General features: G+C 38.3%; 1 protein-coding gene across 1 annotated transcript in view; it reads left to right on the top strand.

Annotated features, from left to right (window-relative positions):
* Positions 1-15,000, top strand: part of LOC135201804 (glutamate receptor 1-like) — a 377,856-nt gene that overhangs the window by 67,285 nt on the left and 295,571 nt on the right. The gene's annotated exons all lie outside the window — the stretch shown is intronic.

Raw genomic sequence — 15,000 nt, 5'->3', positions numbered from 1 at the left:
ATAATAATAATAATAATAATAATAATTCGGAAGAAGACCCACTCTCAAGCAGACCTCATTGACAGTCATTCTGTGAAATTATATATAATAATAATAATAATAATAATAATAATAATAATAATAATAAAGATTCAAAGAACACTCATAATAACATGAGCCAATAAAATGGGAAAGTAAATCCACAGTAGTTTGCCTGTTTGATTGTGCTCTATATTTTAAAATAATAATAATAATAATAATAATAATAATAATAATAATAATAAATAAGAAGGATATGGGATATGCCAGTGGAAATCGTACCCATAATCATAGGAGCACTAGGCACGATCCCAAGATCCCTGAAAAGAAATCTAGAAAAACTAGAGGCTGAAGTAGCTCCAGGACTCATGCAGAAGAGTGTGACCCTAGAAACGGCGCACATAGTAAGAAAAGTGATGGACTCCTAAGGAGGCAGGATGCAACCCGGAACTCCACACTATAAATACCACCCAGTCGAATTGGAGGACTGTGATAGAGCCAAAAAAAAATAAAATAATAATAATAATAATAATATCCTGACGAATGCGGAGTAAGAGCAACGGAAGCAGCTGGTGAAATGCACCAGAATCTCGCTAGTGGGGCATTTGAGGTAATTAACAAAACCATAAAAGCTTAATTGGCAGTTACGGCTTTTGGGGAGTGTGAACAACAGTTAAGGAGTTCGGAAGGGTGGTGTAGGGAGCCTCTGGGTGGTGGGGTGTTGGGGGGAGAACTCTGCGGGTGGGAGATGGTTGGGCTCCAGCGTGAAGTCTGAACATCTGCAAGGCTACTGTGTGTGTGGTTTGAAGTAATACATGTATATTATTTAAGCAAGGTATTCTCTCTCTTCTCTCTCTCTCTCTCTCTCTCTCTCTCTCTCCACACACACACACACACACACACAACACACACACACCTGCATATGTGTGTATGCAGTCTTCAGTCGATGGAGTGAGTACTTTGATGATTTTGCTATAGGTAACATAGAGGCAGAGCTGAATGAAGCAAGAGTGGAAGGAATTAGTGTAAGTTTGAGGATGCTTTTGGAAGTGAGCGTTTGATTATTGAAAGAGGGCAATGAAAATGCTTAAAATTAAATAAATCGGGAGATTGATGAGATGACAAGAGAAAGTTGTGGTAGGGTGGTGAAAGTGATTGACAGACTGACTAGGCCTAGGGTGTGTGATGAATGTCTTTATGCAGGAAAGGTTCTAAAGGAATTTATTGTATGTAAGAGGATTAAATATTTATTTGTAGAAGGTGAAGGGTTTAGAGGAGATATATGAAATATTATTTACTGTGCCAGGTAAATTGTTTGGTACGACTTTGATTGAGAAGGAAAGTAAGGTGATAAAGATTGATCGGGAGCAGTGTTTGTCTAGACAAGTTCGAGGTGTTGGGTATAGTGGATTTTGTTAAACAATAGAGAAATTTGATAGTGAAAGGAAAAAAGCTATATGTGGTATGCTTGGGTGTAGATCAAATTCATGAGAGAGAGGAAACTTGTGAGATGCTAAGACATATAGAAAATAAGTTATTGGGAGAGGTTAAATGTGTATGATGGGAAGCCAAGCATGTGTTAGGGCATGTAGATGGGAAAGTGATCGGAGTGGTATAAAACTGTGGCTGGAACATCTGTGGATAATGTGAACGGCTGTTGAGTAGAGATCGGGGCGAATAGCGAGTCAGAGAAGGGCCAGTAGAAGTAGGCAGAAAATTTTGAACAAGGAAATTGGTCAGAAAAGAAGTGTTGAGTGGATAATGTTTCCATATGGTACTTTACTGATAGAACATTATGAAAGAAAACTGCAGAAACTAGTAAGTTCTTGAAATTTGTATGTCGTCTTTGAATGGTACTACATTTCTGCAAATTCTACACAGTAGATAAAATAGCACTTATAATAATTTTGTTGTCAACTTTTACGATAATAATTTTTTTTGTCAGCTTTTACGGGAGCTGCAAAACATGTATGTAATGTATGTATAACGGATTCACTTAGATATGGAACGTGATGAATGTATAAATAAAGGCAAATGTCACGAAGATATGAGAGAGAGAGAGAGAGAGAGAGAGAGAGAGAGAGAGAGAGCAAGCATATATGTATAAACTTACGCACGTACGAACGGGCACGTATGAGACGGGAACGGTCTCTGATGAGCGAACAGATAAATAAATGTTGTGGAAAATAAGATGGGGTGTGTAAAGGGTCGGTATAGCTTGGATGAGCCCGCCATTCCCACGCCAACACAGATTCCTCTTAATAAGTTCATCTCTGCCACACCGGCCCCAGCCCACCCACGCCCATTAACCACCCAAACATGGCTCATTAGTCTTCTTAGAAAGATCTCTCTCTCTCTCTCTCTTCTCTCTCTCTCTCTCTCTCTCTATATATATATATATATATATATATATATATATATATATATATATATATATATATATATATATATATATATATTTCTAGTGTATGTGTATATGGAAAAACTAAAATGAATCAGATAAACTAATTAATAACCTAAGCCACCCCATGAGTAATTTTTAAAATTTTATTTGTTCCAGATTGTTATTTTTTTATTATTATTTAAAATGTTAATGGTGTTTTCGTGGTTAGTTGAAGAATGCGCTGTTTGTGTGTCAATACGTGTGTCATTTATATGAGGGAAAAAGTATAGCTAAATTAAATAGCTTTTCGATAAGTTCATATTGTTTTTATATATTGCAGTAAAATAAAATTGATATAATATTCTGACGAATATGCTTGTGTCCATATCAAAACCGTAAGAAGAGTTGACACTATTAGGATACTGAAGGATTCTCTCTCTTCTCTCTCTCTCTCTCTCTCTCTCTCTCTCTCTCTCTTAATACACTCCGTAATTCGCTGTAATCTCTGCTTCAACAGAGACGACAGAAGTTCGCCAGCGCTGGAAATAATCAGAGCCAATAAGCCGTTTCCATTCTGCCACAACACGCACGCAGAGACTCATCTGTTTGTTCCTCCATACAATAACAGTAGGCGGTGACGCTGTGCTACTCAAGTCAGGCATTCTATCTGATAGGCCTAGTTGGTGCAGAAATCATTCTTTGCCTTTGTTTTTATTAGTTTTTTTTCGCCCATGATGGAGGTAAAGCTTGCAAAAATGCATCGACGATTTCTGCATGATGTCAGAATGACGTAAAACGCCCCATTGAACGAACAGATTCGGCTCTGATGCGCGTACAAGAGGGAGAGGTTTGTGTGCGGGGATAGGGGGTGGGGGGCTGCCTCACAGTTGGGACCACCTAACACAATAGAGCCTTTATCTACGCGCGTAATGTATCACCCGACAGTCAATTAGGCTCAATTACCCGCTCAATGGCGGCGTGACTGGTTCCGACTGTCTCTTTGTGTAAACGCCAGTTTACGCGGGAGATGAAACGATCCAGGGGAGAGCGGGAGACGATCCACGCCGCAAGGGGACGGAAGGGGGAATTGTCCTGAGGGGAATTCGAGGAGTTCAACGGCTATTATACGGCGAATTGAGTGAGGGGTAAACAGATACAAATAAATCCCTCATTGGAATACCATTAATTGTTTTATAAAGACGACTGTTCGCCTCTCTAGCGAGCGTTGTTTGCATTTCTTCATCTAAAAAGCCCGCGAAAGAGAAATTCAGTTATTTAACAAAAACTGTAGCAGTACTCGACCCCATTCAAACTCATCGCAGATGAGAGAGAGAGAGAGAGAGAGAGAGAGAGGAGAGAGAGAGAGCTAGCGTCAATGGCTCCCCCGTATGGAAACAGATTGTCTCCCGAGATAAGGTTGAACATGGCGGACGAGGGAAGAGTCCCCTTGAGACAGCGCTGGGATGAGTTAATGGAAATTATCGTCCGTATCATCAACTTCCCGGGATGATCCCATTTATCCCTCCATTTATCCCAGTGGATTAACAGGGATGCGAAGGAACACATAGACACATACGAGAGAGAGAGAGAGAGAGAGTGGAAGAGTGACATTGTTGATGGTGAGTTGTATTTGGTGTAATCCTATCGGCAGATGGTATTGATAAAGAGAGAGAGAGAGAGAGAGAGAGAGAGAGAGGCTCCTTTAGTTTTATGTGGATGGTCGCTCACGCTAGTTATAGTGACATTATCTGCATCATATGAGAAGTGATCATATAATATATATATATATATATATATATATATATATATATATATATATATATATTATTTATATATATTTAACCCAGATTCTAAATCTCGGTTCTTCTATCTTAAAAGGTAGCAATAGATCGTGCGTCTAAGACACTGGCAACATCCAACATCCATTTCCTCTCATTCCCACACCAACACCCGCCCCCCCCCCCCCCCCCCCCCCCCCCCCCCTCTCTCTCTCTCTCTCTCCCTCCTCTCCATCCCTCTCTCTCTCCACAACACACACACCCTCTACATTACCTAAGGCCATTAAATCCGAATCATGAACTTACAAAAAATAGATTTATTTAAGAGCAAAGTATTAGCTAAATAAACTCAGTATCTTAACAAACTGATTAAGTGAATGATTGAACTCAGATGGCTCACTCCATATTTCTCCTACAATATCCCACATCATTTTAGTCATCAAAACTGTGTAAGTCATAATACAGTCTCCATAGTAACACCATGAAACATTAGTTAAGTTCCCATATCAATAAAGTCAGTTCCCCTTTCTCAGATCAGTTCCGCTTTCGCAGAATCTCCTATAAAAAGACAAGAGGACATATCGATAAGCAAAGATTATAAATCAAATCCAAAGATCAAAGGAAATAGAACATTTTTGAAATAAATATTCAAAATACAGACAAGCCACACTTTTGGCTAAAAATAAGTATGCTTACCCATTCAACACAGTATGCACAAACACTTTATAAAAATACTGTTTGCAGAAGCCATCTTGGCTCTGCCGCCTCTGTAATGATCTCTCACCTTGGATACCTTACATTCACATTTTGTAGGAAAAAAGGTCGCACATACGCACGAACTCACACACATTGTTCACGCCCCAGTACTGCCTGTAACCAGTTTCAGAAAGCACCTCTGCAACCGCCCGTGCATAGTGACAGGACATGGCACTGACCTGCACAGACAGCAATTTTGACGTTACGCCACCCGAAGATGGATGCATTAGCACTTCCAAGGCTTGTCACTTAGGGCACTGTCTCTAAGGAAGTTAAATTGATGAATCTCCACATTCTAAGAAATGCAACGGTATCTAAACATATTGTTAATAGATCCCGATCTCTATACATATATATATATATATATATATATATATATATATATATATATATATATATATATATATATATTTTATTTATTTATTCATGTACTTGTACAATATATATATATATATATATATATATATATATATATATATATATATATATATATATATATATATATATATAGGCCTCTGTTATTTAGTGGATCCAGAATTGCCTCTCCTTCGAGCTCCCGGAAATCGAGATCACTGAGAAAGAGGGACCGAGGGCCAACCTCCTGCAAAATCCATATGGGTCTATACATCTACTCACTTAAACTGCGAATTATGTATCTGAGAGCTAGTCACCTGTGGTGGGTTTCAGCCAGGATGGGAAATGGCATAGAAACTGCAATTTAAATCCTTAAACTCATCGTTGAGATTTTAGTCTTTTGATGATACACAGCTGCTTGGCATTAGATAATAAAAATTCTTTCGATTTCCGTATTGGTGTATGTGTGTGTATATAGTATAATATATTATATATATAGATATATATATATATTATATATTATATATATATTATATATGATATATATATATATATATATATACTATATATATATATATATATATAAATATAATTATATTATTATAATATGAGATCAAGCACAGCATTACTCCGTAGGGGGGTAATGCCGTCAGTGGACCTCATACGGTACGCTGTAGGCTTTACTAAAGGTCCTTTGCAACGTACCATTGGCCTCTAGCTGCAACCACTTTCGTTCCTTTGATTGTACCTCCGTTCATATTCTCTTAATCTTACTTTCCACCCTCTCCTAATACTTGATTCATATTGCAACTGTGAGGTTTTTCTCCTGATACACCTTTCAAACATTTTACGGTACATTTCCGTTTCAGCGCTGAATAACCTTGTAGGTCCCAGTGCTTGGCCTTTGGCCTCAATTCTGTATTCCACTCAACTCAGCACAGTATTATTTGCAAAGGATTTTTTCTTAAACTGCATGGTTGTGAACTTCTTTCTTTATATATGTAGCAATTTTTAACATGAAGGAATCCAGTCAATATTGTTAGCAATTCTCTCTCTCTCTCTCTCTCTCTCTCTCTCTCTCTCTCTCTCTCTCTCTCTCTCTCTCTCTTGCACATAACTTACAGACACAAAAATCCATGCCTTGAATGTATATTATACACATGAATTCATTATGTTAGGGCAAATTAATCATTTGTATTCATATCATGCAATTTTGTTTATTCTTCTCTCACGCCTTGCTGTTGACATATTAACCTTAGGCACGTTTTTAGATACTGCAAGCAGGCATTTGGAAATTCCATGTATTATTTTCTTTATGTATTGTTCATTTAGACAATTCCTAGACGATCCTGAGGCATAACCACCTCTCTCTCTCTCTCTCTCTCTCTCTCTCTCTCTCTCTCTCTCTCTCTCTCTCATAAAAAGTGTTAAGTGATATTAACAATTACTGAGAGAAGGTATCGGCTTAGGCTGTTCAAATTATAAAGGTTGAAACTTTGTTATTATTCTGATGCGAAAGTTGTGGCAAACGATACAGTATTGCAGAATGGCATGTATTTATGACTGTATATGTGGGTATGGGTGTATGTTTGAAGTGCGTGCATGCGTGTGTGTGAGGCTCTTGATTTGCCTGTATGACCTGCGTGTGTCCTCGGGCACCTTATGGCGAGGCCACGCCCCCTCCCCCTCCTGCCTCGTCTGATAAAAGAAAATCTGGACCGTAACAGAGATGCATGTGAGGTATTATCTAATGAGAAATGGGATGAGGATGAGGGTGAGGAGGTGGGAGGGAGGAGGACGAGGAGGAGGAGGAGGAGGAGGCGTAGTAGTAGTTGTAGCGGCAGTCATATTGAGAAAAGGATGCGTGGGAGAGGGTATAGAAAGATTGGTTTAATGGTATTTGTCAATTATGTGATTCGATATACTTTACCCCGCCCTTCGTGTTGATGGTTTGTTTGAGTTCGATTCGGCAGTCTGGGAGGAGGTAAATGGCTCTAACTGTGTGTGTGTGTGTGTGTGTGTGTGTGTGTGTGTGTGTGAGAGAGAGAGATAGAGAGATAGGTTGGGAATCTCCCATTTTTAATTGTCATAATAATTTTAGTCTAGGTGAAATATCATTTAAACCAAAGGTGAAAATACTTGTTAATGGGTGTGGGAAAAATCTTCGTAAGGGCTCCTTAAGGAGGTGGGGGTTAGGGTTGGGGGTTCTCTGAAGAAGAGAGATTGTGCCCTCATGGACATCATCACTCCATTGCTGAGTGAAACTCTAGATAAAGAAGAGGTGGCAACTCCTTGAGCCAAACGCTCTTTATCAGTCGGTGTCAGAGTGTCTCTCTTTATGTGATTCTCTCTCTCTCTCTCTCTCTCTCTCAGTAGATTTATTTCTCAATGTTTTTTCATACATTCATGAAAATATTGCCGACGGTTAGATTTTGATCGTCCTATCCCGTAACTAAATTCATTTTTAATTTTAGTATCCACATGCATAATTAGGTCATTTATATGAGAGGTCATTAAGTAATACTAACAGTTAAAGTACTTCATGCTTGTACTGTGTATATGTTATTCTTAGATTAGTTACTCAAGACACTGTCAGGTGAAACGCTCATGGGCTGATCGAATGAGCAAGATCCCGCACTGGCATAAGGCCAGCGTAATCTAATACAGCAGTTCTGATTACTGACTCAATATATACTAATGCTTCTTACTACTATAACGCAATAAATATCACGAAGTCAGCACCAAAATAAGCATCCATCGTTCACATAAGTGTTTTCAAAACAGTATTCTGCTTGTCATAATAAAACTAAGTTCATTAAAAAAATAATAATAAATATATAAAATAAAAAATAGTATTCTGCTTGTCATAATAAAACTCAGTTCATTAAAAAAATAATAATAAATATAGAAAATAAAAAATAGTATTCTGCTTGTCATAATAAAACTCAGTTCATTAAAAAAATAATAATAAATAAATGAAATATAAATTATATAAATAAAAAATAGAGTTTATTTCTGCTTGGTCATGACAGTAAAACTCAGTTCATTAAAAAAATAATAATAAATATAGAAAATAAAAATTAGTATTCTGCTTGTCATAACAAAACTAAGTTCATTAAAAAATAATAATAAATAAATGAAGTATAAATTGAACTTTGTGTGGGTTGAGAATAATAAATTTTCTTTGCTTAAGGTATTATTTTTCTACGCGGCGATGAAAGTTTGGCTTTCAGTAAGCTTTGTTCAGTCCAAGCCATTGCTTTCTTAACAGGATATATAAGTATGTTTATGATCGCCTTGGTATTCAATGAAGGGTGATTTGGAGGGGAGAATTACCATAGTTATATTAAAGGAAGTATTCCTTTTCTTGAGGAAGACTTTTCACGTTTCCTCGATGATAGTTTGGAAATGATTGGATATAGCAAATCATTTGAATGTGATTTCCTGAGAGAATGTTGCATTCAGTCATTACCTTTCCGACCTCGTCACACTTGTCTGACTCATGGGCATTTGCTGAATTATCCTTAGGACTTTGTTTACGCCTTTGAAAAACAAAATACAGGGTGTCCATAAGGTCCCAGTACCATTACAAGTATGTATTGCTCAGAAACCATATAACATAGAGTAATGCAGTTTTTTATAAAATGTTCCACATTTCTTCAAGTTTACATCCAGAGCACTTCATGCAATATATTCCACATGTGCACCTCCAGTTGCCCTCACAATGTCGAGACGATATTCCATCTCCCTCCATACGCGCTGCAGGGAGATGGAATATCGTCTCGACATTGTGAGGGCAGCTGGGGGTGCACATGTAGAATATATTGCATGAAGTGCTCTGAAAGTAAACTTGACAAAATGTAGACCCTTCTACGAAAAACTGCATTACTGTATGTTATATGGTTTCTGAGCAATAAATACTTGTAATGGTACTGGGACTTTATGGACACCCTGTACAATATCAGTCTTCATAGAAATGCTCTAATATTGTCGAAATCAAAAACGAATCCACGAATTAACGAAAAATTACGAAAATGCGGTATATCGGAATTTTGAGCGGCTGCCAAGCATTTGGATTTCCTCGTGCTCTTTAAAATCACACTGATTTATTTCCCTCTTCTTTTTTAAAGAAATCCTTAAGGATCACTAGTCGCACTTCACGGCATTTCAGTCTAAATCGCAAAGTTGTTAATGTAATAACATTGTCGCCACTTTTTTTTTCTGTAAAAGAAAACTATTGTGTCGGCTTTGTTTGTCCGTCCTCACTTTTTCTGTCCGCCCTCAGATCTTAGAAACGACAGAGGCTAGAGAGCTGCAAATTAGAATGCTAATCATTCACCTTCCAAACATCAAAAATACCAAATTGCAGCCCTCTAGCCTTAGTAGCTTTGATTTCATTTAAGGTTAAAGTTAGCCGTAATCGCGCCTCTGGCAAAGATACAGGATAGGCCACCACCATGCCATGGTTAAAGTTTCATGGTATTACCAACACCGACGATGACCCCTGCTTGACCTAGACCTGAGATCCGCCATTCCAGTACACCAATATACTGATAATACCAGTATTGACTGCAAAATCATGTTCTAAATAAAATATCACATTCAGCATTATTTAGATTTCTTCCAATAAGAATATTGGCCAATTATTGAGAAGTATCGCTGAGCCAGAGAAGCGAGTAATAAGAAAAATAAAAAAAATTATATTTAAGATTAATTCCGTGAATTCTTCCATTGTATTCAACAGAATTTGTTTAAAAGAGGTTTTTCTTCCAAATTATTAATGTTATTATTATTATTATTATTATAATTTTTTTTTGTGTGCTCTATCACAGTCCTCCAATTCGACTGGGTGGTATTTATAGTGTGGGGTTCCGGGTTTGCATCCTGCCTCCTTAGGAGTCCTCACTTTTCTTACTATGTGCGCCGTTTCTAGGATCACACACTTCTGCATGAGTCCTGGAGCTACTTCAGCGTCTAGTTTTTCTAGACTCCTTTTCAGGGATCTTGGGATCGTGCCTAGTGCTCCTATGATTATGGGTGCGATTTCCACTGGCATATCCCATATCCTTATTTCTATTTTCAGATCTTGATACTTATCCTTTTCTTTTTTCCCCTTCTTTCTTTCTCTTCAACTCTGGTGTCCCATGGTATTTCGACATCAATGAGTGATACTTTCTTCTTGACTTTGTCAATCAACGTCACGTCTGGTCTATTTGCACGCATACACCCTATCGTCCTGATACCATAGTCCCAGAGGATCTTTGCGTGATCGTTTTCTCTCTCTCTTAGGTGTTGTCGCTCGTACCACTTATTACTGCAAGGTAGCTGATGTTTCTTGCACAGGCTCCAGTGGAGGGCTTTTGCCACTGAATCATGCCTCTTTTGTACTGGTTCTGCGCAAGTGCCGCGGGCATTCGCTTGCTATGTGGCTTATGGTTTCATTTTTCGTATTGCACTTCCTACATATGGGAGAGATGTTATTTCCGTCTATCGTTCTTTGAACATATCTGGTTCTTAGGGCCTGATCTTGTGCCGCTGTTATCATTCCTTCAGTTTCCTTCTTTAGCTCTCCCCTCTGTAGCCATTGCCATGTGTCATCGTTGGCTAGTTCTTTAGTCTGTCTCATGTATATTGTCCGTGCATTGGTATGTTGTGCCAGTCCTCTGTTCTGTCTGTCATTGTCCTGTCTCTGTATATTTCTGGGTCTTCGTCTACTTTTATTAGTCCTTCTTCCCATGCACTCTTTAGCCACTCGTCTTCACTGGTTTTCAGATATTGCGCCAGTGCTCTGTTCTCGATGTTGACGCAGTCCTCTACTTAGTAGTTCTCTCCCTCCTTCCTTTCGTGTTATGTATAGTCTGTCCGTATTTGCTCTTGGGTGTAGTGCTTTATGTATTGTCATATGTTTCCTGGTTTTCTGATCTATGCTGCGGAGTTCTGCCTTCGTCCATTCCACTATTCCTGCGCTGTATCTGATTACTTTGTCACTCTGCCCATGTGTTTAAGGCTTTTATCATATTTCCGGCGTTGTTTTGACTTGAGTATCGCCTTGAGTCTCTGCATATATTCTTTCCTGATCGTGTCCTTCATCTCTTGGTGTTTTATATCCCCTCCTTCCATTATTCCCAGGTATTTGTATCCTGGCTCATCTATGTGTTTGATGTTGCTCCCATCTGGTAGCTTTATCCCTTCAGTTCTTGTTACTTTGCCTTTTGGTATGCTGACTAAGGCGCATATATATCTGTTATTTCTATTTTCCCATTTTGGTTTGTTTGTAGTGATTTGTTGTTATTATTATTATTATTATTATTATTATTATTATTATTAGATTATTATTATTATTATTATTATTATTATTAACTAAAAAACAAAACGTTAGCTCAGCGAATGGTAGTCTGTAATTTAGTTCATTATCGATGCAAATTGAGACGATTCTTATATAAATAGATACAATATATTCAGCGGTGAAAGCTTGCAATAAAATGAACCAGTTAGCAGAAGCAATTAATTAATATTCTAATCACTGCGCAATCTTTAATTAGTTTGCAGCTGACTGTATCTGCACTTAGATATCGTTATCTTTTATGGTGCTGTAAAAAAGGTCACTTATAACTTTGCAGACTCTTACAGCATCTGTTTGAGATTTTTTAAGTACCCCCCCCCCCCCTCTCTCTCTCTCCTCTCTCTCTCTCGCTCTCTCTCTCTCTTTCCTTGTCAATAAGGAAGAGAAACAATAATTTTCTCCCTCTTTGTGACTGAATAATAGCAACTGACTGGATTATATGATTAAACGTGGTGATATGAATCTCTCTCTCTCTCTCTCTCTCTCTCTCTCTCTTGTCACTAAGACAAAAAAAAACAATATTTTTCCCCCCTCTCTTTGTGAATAAATAATAGACTGTATTATATTATTAAACCTGATGCTCTCTCTCTCTCTCTCTCTCTCTCTCTCTCTCTCTCTAGCTCTCCTCACAGCATACTTCTCTCTCTCTCTCTCTCTCTCTCTCTCTCTCTCTCTCTCTCTCTCTCACACACACACACACGTATACTTCTTTCTCTCTCTCACACACAGTATACTTCTTTCTCTCTCTCACACACACACAGTATACTTCTTTCTCTCTCTCACACACAGTAATACTTTCTTTCTCTCTCTCACACACACACAGTATACTTCTCTCTCTCTCTCTCTCTCTCTCTCTCTCTCTCTCTCTCTCTCTCTCTCTCTAAAACAGAGCGTAACGCCTCTCATCTCTCTTCCTGAGAACATAATGGAACTGCTCGTTTCTGCTTTTATCTTTATTATCTAATCAGCAGCGAAAAGGCCCTTCCAAAAGGGCGCCGGCCTCTTCGGGATGAGTTAGCGATGTTGTGAAAACCGTGACATAATAGGCTCCACAACATTACCAGCCGGGCCGACCCCACAAGGGATCCGACACCACAGGCTCCGTGTTACAAGGAGGATCGGATTCCGCCGCGCCGCTGCCCTTTTGGCTTTTGTTGTTCTCGGGCCGCCGATGGGTGGTGGCTCTAGGCTGACGCGCGGCTGGACATTCCAAAACCCATATATCTGGTCTGGTAGATGTGTGTGTGTGTGAGGAGAGAGAGAGAGAGAGAAGGGCGGGGGGTGGCTGCTCTCCAGTCGTACTAGTACTGGGTGTATTGAAGATGTCTCTTCAAGGATCTAGAGGTATTATGGGGTACGACTCGAAAGAGAGGCCCATGGGAGGACATTTATGGAGAGAGAGAGAGAGAGAGAGAGAGAGAGATACATGCACTTGCATCAGGTTCAATAGTATGATAGGTAGGTAACTAGCTCCCATTATCTGTTGTGAATAGAGAGAATATGTGTCGTTTTTTCACAGCAACAAAGAAGTATACTGTGTGAGAGAGAGAGAGAGAGAGAGAGAGAGAGAGAGAGAGAGAGAGAGAGAGAGGGTGGGGCTGCTCGCCAGTCGTACTAGTACGGGTGTATTGAAGATGTCTTTTCAAGGATCTAGAGGTATTATGGGGATACAGCCCGTCGAAACGCGAGGAGCCCACCATAGGCAGGCATTATATTGTAGAGGCAGAGAGAGAGAGAGAGGAGGAGAGGAGAGAGGAGAGAGGGGGGGGGAGGGTGGCTGTGGACAGTGGACTCTCACAGCAGCAGAGTGTACTGGGAATGACCTGGTGTAAATGGCAAGACGGCGGTTTCAAAAATTAATTTGTGTATGCATCTGATAAACCAAAAAAAAATATGTTTTTGCCTGAGTGCAGACCGAAGGGTTAACAAACCCCTCAACCAATGATGAAGCTGTGACGTCATACCAGAATCTAAATCCTTGACCATTCTGTCAAAGAGACCGACGAAATGAGAAATGTAATTTGAGACAGACATATCTGTCTGCTGCATCAGTGAAAAAAAAAAAAAAAAAATTACCTTCATTATACTGCATTTTAGTAGGAAACTTTCATATTGGAATTAATGCTTTCGTTATTGGAACTTCGATTAAATATGTTTTTGCAGAACTTCGTCTGTTTATTTTCTCATCTTTTCTTGGCCTTTTGATATCCTACTAAATAGTAGGATATCAAAACAAATCTCCTCTGGTCGCTGTTATTTCCTCAATCAGTTTTCTCACAAACACGAATGGACTTTTCCACAGTTTAAATAGTAAACAAGTGACACAAGACACTTCTAGAAAAATACTGAATTCGCAAAATCGTTTTTTTTTTTTTCAATACATTACTCATAACCCTTACCTATTTTATGACCCATGATTTTCAAAATGTTCCATACTTTTGAAAATGTTCCATACTTTTGAAAATGTTCCATACTTCTGAAAATGTTCCATACTTTTGAAAGCGTTCCATACTTTTGAAAATGTCCCATATTTTTTAAAATGTCCCATACTTTTGAAAATGTTCCATACTTTTGAAAATGTTCCATACATTTGAAAATGTCCCATACTTTTGAAAATGTTCCATACTTTTGAAAATGTTTCATACTTTTGACAGTGTTCCATACTTTGGAAAATGTTCCATACTTTTGAAAATGTCCCATACTTTTGAAAATGTTTCATACTTTTGAAGGTGTTCCATACTTTTGAAAATGTTCCGTACTTTTGACAGTGTTCCATACTTTTGAAAATGTTCCATACTTTTGAAAATGTCCTATACTTTTGAAAATGTTTCATACTTTTGAAGGTATTCCATACTTTTGAAAATGTTCCGTACTTTTGACAGTGGTCCACACTTTTGAAAATGTTCCATACTTTTGAAAGTGTTCCGTATGTTCCATACTTTTAAAATGTTCCATACTTTTGAAAGTGTTTCATACTTTTGAAAATGTTCCATACTTTTGAAAGTGTTCCATTCTTTTGAAAATGTTCCATACTTTTGAAATTGTGCCATACTTTTTAAAGTGTTCCATACTTTTGAAAGTGTTCCATGTTCCATACTTTTGAAAATGTTCCATACTTTTGAAAATGTTTCACACTTTTGAAAGTGTTCCATACTTTTGAAAATGTTCCATACTTTTGAAAGTGTTCCATACTTTTGAAAATGTTCCATGCTTTTGAAATTGTGCCGTACTTTTGAAAATGTGCCGTACTTTTGAAAATGACCCGTGCTTTTCAAAATATGCGGAAGCTCAAGATGTACAGTCAGTGACATAATGTTTAATAACAAAGTAAGGAATGACGGGTCATTCACTCTGGTAATAATGGAAAT

Source organism: Macrobrachium nipponense, chromosome 28 (assembly GCF_015104395.2).
Source record: "Macrobrachium nipponense isolate FS-2020 chromosome 28, ASM1510439v2, whole genome shotgun sequence".
NCBI lineage: Eukaryota > Metazoa > Arthropoda > Malacostraca > Decapoda > Palaemonidae > Macrobrachium > Macrobrachium nipponense.
This window is presented reverse-complemented; position numbering and strand designations above follow the sequence as displayed.